The sequence below is a fragment of the Melanerpes formicivorus genome, unplaced genomic scaffold, assembly GCF_026170545.1.
Source record: "Melanerpes formicivorus ecotype bairdi unplaced genomic scaffold, bMelFor1.0.p_v2 SCAF_60, whole genome shotgun sequence".
NCBI classification, from domain to species: Eukaryota; Metazoa; Chordata; class Aves; order Piciformes; family Picidae; genus Melanerpes; species Melanerpes formicivorus.
This window is the reverse complement of record NW_027142412.1, coordinates 4,032,925-4,039,378: the sequence shown is the minus strand read 5'-3', so window position 1 is coordinate 4,039,378 and position 6,454 is coordinate 4,032,925. Positions and strand designations below refer to the sequence as shown.

At 67.5% G+C, this 6,454-nt stretch overlaps 1 long non-coding RNA gene across 1 annotated transcript; it reads left to right on the top strand.

Annotated features, from left to right (window-relative positions):
* Positions 1-2,532: 2,532 nt before the first annotated feature.
* On the top strand, positions 2,533-3,671 carry LOC137452952 (uncharacterized). Its single transcript, XR_010990212.1, has 3 exons — positions 2,533-2,603; positions 2,797-2,866; positions 3,610-3,671. It is a non-coding gene; the product is annotated as an uncharacterized lncRNA (long non-coding RNA).
* Positions 3,672-6,454: the final 2,783 nt, after the last annotated feature.

Genomic DNA, 6,454 nt, shown 5'->3' with positions numbered 1-6,454 from the left:
GCCCTGTTGCTGCTGCCCTGCTGCAGCCCTGCTGCTGCTGCTGCCCTGCTGCTGCTGCCCTGCTGCAGCCCTGCCTGCCCAGCCCAGCGACTCCAGGTGAGCACTGCTTGGTTCCGTGGCAGGGGACTCAGCCATGAGGCTCCACTGTGCCCATGGCTGCTGGCAGGTGAGGAGAACCCTCCCTGCCTGCCCTGGGGGCAGAACCTGCAGACCCACCCCCAGTGCCACCCCATGGGAGGGGGTACCCTGCTCTCCCCCAGCCCACCTTGGCTGCTGAGCTGCCAGGGATGGACTTGTCCCAGGCACTCCACAGCAGAGCAGTTTGCTCCAGGGTGCAGGAAGCCAAAGCTGCTGCCTGCTGCCTCCCTGCTGTCCCCACTGCTGTCTGTCCCCCTCCCAAACACAGAGGATTTTGTCCCCCCAGGGCTTTTATCCTACTGCTCTGTCCTGCTCAGCAGCTCCTCTTCCCTCCTCTGCAGCCCTGGAGCCAGGGAAGCAGCTGGGATCTGCAGGGTCCTGGGCAAGAGAATGCCAGGACCGTGGCCTGGCCCCTGGTGCTGCCTGGCACAGCCACATGTGGGGCATGGGAAGGAGTCACACCTGGGGCCCCGATGTGGGGGTGCAGTAGGACTGCCCAGGGGACAATGCAGCTCCTCCCCTGGACTGCTCCTGTCCTGTCCCACCTCTGGTGAGCCTCAGCTGCTGCCCATGGCCCCCTCCCCTCTGCAGCAGGACGCTGGTGGCAGCACAGACAGTGACCTCTCCCCTGGCACCTTCCCTGCTGGCTCCTGGATGGCTGGTGAGTGGGGATGGGGCTTGGCTGCTCTCTCAGCTCTGCTTTGCCCCAGGCCCAACCTCCCCCCCGCAGAGCTGGCAGCCTCCCACCCCTGTCCTGCCAGCCTTTGCACTGTGCCCATCCCTGAGCTCTGCTGCCGTGGTGGAGCCTGGGGGCATCCAGCAGGGTGGAGAAGGATCCTGGGTTTAAAACCTCCAGCTGCTGTGGTGGCTTTTTGCTCCTGGCAGCAGCCGAGGGTCCAGCTGGGGCTTTCTGCATGCTGCCAGCTCAGGCGAGCACCAAAGGCTCCCTGGTGGGAGCTGGCTCCTGCCTCCCCCTGCCCAGGCCCAGGGCAGCCTCATGGCTCTGCTCTCCCTCGCAGAGCTGAGAGGACACCGTGCCAGGCGGCCGCGGGGTGATGCCAGCCCTGTGCCACGGGAGGAGCACTGCCGGGGACCGGCGCCGCCGCTCGGCTCCCGGCACAGCCCCGGCTCGACCCGAGCCCAGGACTCCACCGAGAGGCTTCGGGAGGGCATGGCGGAGCCCCCGCTGTCCTCTGAGGAGGAGGAGGAAGATGAGTCCGCTGCGGCTGTCTCTGCTGAGGAAGAGGCTCTGGGGCAGGATGAGTCCCTGCTCCCTGCGGGGAGCAGCCTGGGTGCCCAGCGGCGGCTGGCGCCGGGGCCGGGCAGAGGTCCCCTGCGGGGCAGGGCTGCAGCTCCGGAGCGGAGAGACAGCCTGGAGTCTCTGGGAGGGAGGATATCCAGGCTGAGCCGGAGCGGTGCCCTGGGGGTGCCCGGGGGTGGTCTGCAGTCGGCCCCCTCCACACAGCCAGCCCTGGGCCAGGGGCGCTCTGGCCAGCAGGGTCCAGGCTCCAGGGGACGTGTGGTGGCCACCGCCTGGCATGGTGAGGACTCTGCTGCTGGGCACCCCTGGAGAGCTGCAGGCATCTGTGCTGGCAGCAGGGCTGGCGCCAGGAGCTCTCCTGGCAGCGGTGTGCAGAGAGCCGGCAGCGGCAGGCCCGGGGCACGTCCCAGCAGCAAGCCCCTGGGGCTGAGGTGGCAGAAGCCAGCACCCTGCCCGGGGTGGCACAGAGGGGACCTCAGCCTGGCTGTGGATGGTGTGGAGAAGGAAGGAGCAGGCAGCGTGCAGAGGAGAGCTCCCTGCTTGGCTCACCGTGAGTCTGGGCCGGCCTGGAGGTGCTGGGGCGGTGCTGGAGCAGGACAGAGGAGCAGAGGGGAGGGACAGGGCTGGGCCAGAGACCCTCTTTGGGCAGGGGCAGTGAGCTGTGTGCAGGGCACAGTGGCAGAGACCAGCTGCAGTCACTCGTGGGGTTTGTGGGGGTGGGCTCCCTCCACCCCTAAATGTCATTTGTCCTGCAGGTGCTGAGGTGGCAGTGGGACCCCCGGGGCAGGGCGGAACAGGGACAGCTGCAGCCTGCTGCCCAGCAGCAGCTGAGTCGTGGTGGCAGCGAGGGAAGCACAAAGCTCTGCTGCCCTGCAAGGTACAGCCCTGGGCTGGCTGTGCCCCGCCAGGGGATGGAGGGGTGGCTGTCCCTGGCACCGAGGGGACAAGCCCTGCTGTCCAGGTGACAGCTGAGGGCTCTAGGCTCTGCCTCCCACCAGGGTGTGGAGTGCAGAGGGGATGTGGCCAGGAGATCAAGCCTGGCCCCCAGCCCGGGGGTCCCATGTGGTGGCCAGGGCGGTGCAGGGGTGTGTGAGGTGCAGGGGGTGCTGCTGTCACTGCCTTTGTCCCTGCAGGGCAGCCAGCAGGGGACCCCAGAGCTGGGAGCTGCTGTGAAGGGGACTCAAGGCAAAGGGGACAGAGCCAGGTACACCTGCAGGGCCACATCCTGCACTGAGGCTGGGGGCTCAGCTCATGTGTGCCTGTGGCTGCCTGCCAGTGCCCTTGGGGCAGAAGATGACCCAAGAAGGTCCTGGGTCCCTGCTTGCTGGATGGGCATCCCATGGGCTCTCTGCCTGTGGCCCAAGGATGCTATGTGGGTGACAGTGTCCTCACCACAGGGGTGGCCTGAAGCTGATGACACATCCCCAGGACACCTGCCATGGGGACCCCGAGGAGCTGGAGAGGATGGTGAGAGGTGCCCAGAGTGCAGGCTGGCCAAGCACAGCTGTGGACAGGCTGAGGGATTCAGGCATCCCTTGGTACCCTTCTGGCATTCCCTTGGAGGGCTGGGGGCCAGGAGGGGGCAGAGGGCTGTGCTGGCCACAGCCTCCAGCTCTGCATGGAGAAGGAAGAGACCTCCCTGCTGTGCACCATGCCAGGGCCAGAGCTTGCTCCAGGGAGAGGCAAGGATGTGGGAAGGGGAAAAGAGGATTTGGGGCTGCCCAGTGCAGGAGAGCCAGGGAACTGCTGGGGAGAGCCCAGGGGAGAGCCAGGAAGCTGCTGAGAGGCCTGGAGCAGCTCTGGGAGCACCAAGGCTGAGAGCCCTGGGGCTGAGAGCCTGCAGCAGAGCAGCCCCAGAGGAGAGCTGAGCAATGCTCAGCAAGAGCTAAAGGAGCTGTGGGGGGCAAGAGGCTGGGGCCAGGCTCTGCTCAGTGGTGCCCAGAGACAGCACAAGGGGCAGAGGGCACAGACTGGCACCCAGGAGGCTCCTCCTGAGCATGAGGAGAAAGTTGTTTGGTGTGAGGCTGCTGGAGCCTGGAGCAGGCTGCCCAGAGAGGTTGTGGAGTCTGCTCTGGAGCCTTTCCAGCCCCCCCTGGGCACTGTGCTCCTGGACAAGCTGCTGTGGGAGCCCTGCTGGAGCAGGGGGTGGACTGGATGAGCTCCAGAGCTCCCTTCCAACCCCTCCATGCTGGGGGTCTGGGATTCTCCAGTCTCAGCAGGGACAGAGAACCTGTGCAGGCCATCAGGAGGGGCTGGAGGAGGGCAGAAGGGAAACAGCAACTCTGCAAGAAGAGAAACTGGAGCTCTGGAAGGTCAGTGCTCTCCTGGCACTTCAGTGGGCACAAGGTCCCACTGGAGGTCCCTGGCAAGGAGGCCATCAACTCCCCTGCCCCAGGCTAAGCCTTTTCCCAGGCAGGCACAGGTCCCATGAGAATCAACCCTCCAGGTCACTGAGTCCAGCCCAGCACTGCCAGGGCCACCACTAAGCCATCTCCCTCAGTGCTTGGTGGGGTCCTCAGCTGCTGAGGAGCCAAACTGAAGGCACCTGGAGCGAGGTTTGACTGAGAAGTGAAGCTTCTTAGAGGCAGAAGTTGTTTGGGGCACCACTCCCGTGGCTCTTCACTGCCTCGAGGGTTGGCTGCGGCTCAGAGGGTCCCTGGGGAGCTCCAGCAGAGCCTAGGAGAGCCCAGGAGCAGGCTTGCAGCTCTGCACTGCCCCGGGGGTGATGTCCAGGCTGAGGACCCCTCCCCAACCCCCGCCCCGGCTGGCCGGGGATGAGGCTTCAGTCCCTGTGCTAGGGCTGGCTCAGGGGGCACCACCCCGGCCAGGGGGGACTCAGCCTCCTGCACGCAGACTGCCCTCGGGAAGAGCCCCCCTGGAGCCGGAGGGCAGGGAGGGGCTGCCAAAGGCGCTGACAGGAGCTCGTCTCCCGCAGAGGCTTCGGGAGCTGGAGCAGCGCAGCCGCTGCCTGCTGCGGCAGAGGCAGGGAGCCCTGCGCCGCCTCCGCCTGCTGCTCCGCACGGAGAAAGCCCTGCGGCAGGTCAGGGGCGCTGCGGGGACGGGCGGGCGCTGCCCAGGGGCTGAGGTACCAGGAGGACCCCCCCGGGCAGGGGGCACCTGCCCAGGCACAGCAGGGCTGCTCACAGCCAGGCACAGCAGAGCTGCTGGCCGGGGGCTGCGGCGTGGGCAGGGCTGGGGAGAGCAGCGCTGGGGAGCACAGCAGCGCAGACCTGCCGCCCCCCTAGGAGCAGCCAGCTCCCCCTCCCTGCTCCTGACTCCGCGGACACCTCAGGAGGGCAGAGGAGATGCCCCCCCGGCTGGCTCTGTGCTTGTCCTGCTCATGCCAACCCCCTGGTGCTCAGCCCTGGGCGTGCAAGCTGGCTCCCGCTCCTCCCTGGGAGCTCTGACCCAGCTGCGAGGCCACCGGGCTGGGTGGCGCTGGGGGGCAGGAGGGAATGGTGCAGCTGCTCCTCTCACCCAGCTCTTGCTGCTGCCCAGGAGAGGGCTGGCAGAGGTGCCCAGCTGCAGCACCTCCTGAGCTGCCCCCGGGAGCCACTGGTGCCAGGGCAGGCTGCCAGCTCGGCCTGCCCCTGCCGGCTCTGCTCGCTCCCCAGCCGTGCCCAGGGGCAGGACCCTTCCCCAGCAGTGCTCAGGTGAGCCCCATGCCCACAGGCTGTTTGCCCAGCGTGGCTGATGTGGGCTCCTCTGCCCTGCAACCCTGGGCACCCTTCGTGTGCCTGGGAGCTCGCTGGCTCTGCCCCCCTGCCCAGGGCCTGTGCCCAGCTCCTCTGCCCTCCCTCCCCAGCCCTGTGCTCGGCGTCCCGCGGGGCCTCCGGCGGCACCTTGGAGAGCGGCAGCAGGCAGGGGGAGCCCCGGGAGCCCCCGGGCACAGGCAGGAGGTGAGATGGCACGGGAGGGGCTCGGCCCACAGGCTGACCTTCGACTGCCTGTGCCACACGGCCAGGGCCTTGGGGCTTCAGGTGCCCCTCTTGCAGCCAGCCACCCCCTCAGCTGGGGCACTGCTGCCCCCAGAGACACCCTGCAGGGGCCGGGGGCTCCAGCCTGTGGTCTTGGACCCTCTGCCCACGCCAAGCAGTGCCTGCTCCTGGGGCAGAGCAGTGATGGAGCCAGGCAGGGTCTCCTCTCCCCTGAGCACCTGTAAAGCCCCCAGCTTCTCTCTGCAGCTGAAGCAGATGGAATCCACGACAGGTAGCAGCCCCTGGAGGACTCACAGACTGCTGGGGGTTGGAAGGGACCTCTGGAGATCCTCCAGTGCAGCCTCCCTGCTCCTGCAGGGGCACCCACAGCAGCTTGCCCGGGAGCAGAGTGTCCAGGTGAGTTTGGAAGCTCTGCAGGGGAGACTCCACAGCCTCCCTGGGCTGCCTTGTGCTTAGAGCCTGCAGCTGGCAGCACAGGGCTGGGATGCCTGCTGCAGTGCTCCCTCCAAGGCCAGGTGTGGCTCCCCTGGGGGAGATGCTGCTGGCTGGGGCTGAATCCCTTTCTGTCCTCCTGCAGGAGTGGGAGCAGGGGCAGCAGCCAGAGCAGCTCTGCATGGAGGAGGCAGCAGCTGCAGCAGCCCTGCAGGAGGAGCTGATCCAGGTGAACCCTTCAGGCCCTGCTTCAAAGCTGCCTTTGGCCTGTGCAAGGCTTGGAGGGGGGCTCAGAGTCTTCTTTCCAGGAGAGGCTGCTCTTAGAGCTCCATGGGGATCTGCAGCTCAGCTCCAGAGGCTGCCTGGGCGAGCTGTGTCCTGGGAGGTGTGCAGCACAGCTGCCCTGGGAGCACAGAGGGTGCTGTGTGCCCAGCCAGGCACTGCCAGCGGCCCAGGGCTCTGTGGCCAGGCTCTGGGCACAGCAGCCCAGAGGAGGCAGGGCTGTGACTCCTGGCCCTGCCAAGCCTGGGCTGACCTCTCTCTCTCTCCCTCAGGGGTGGAGTGAACCTCCCCAGCCCTGTGCCACCTCCTCACCAGCCCCCAGCGCTGTGCCTGGGCTCCAGCAGCGGCTGCGGGGGGCGCTGGGGGTCCTGCACCACCTGCAGCGCTGTGTGCAGGGCCTGCA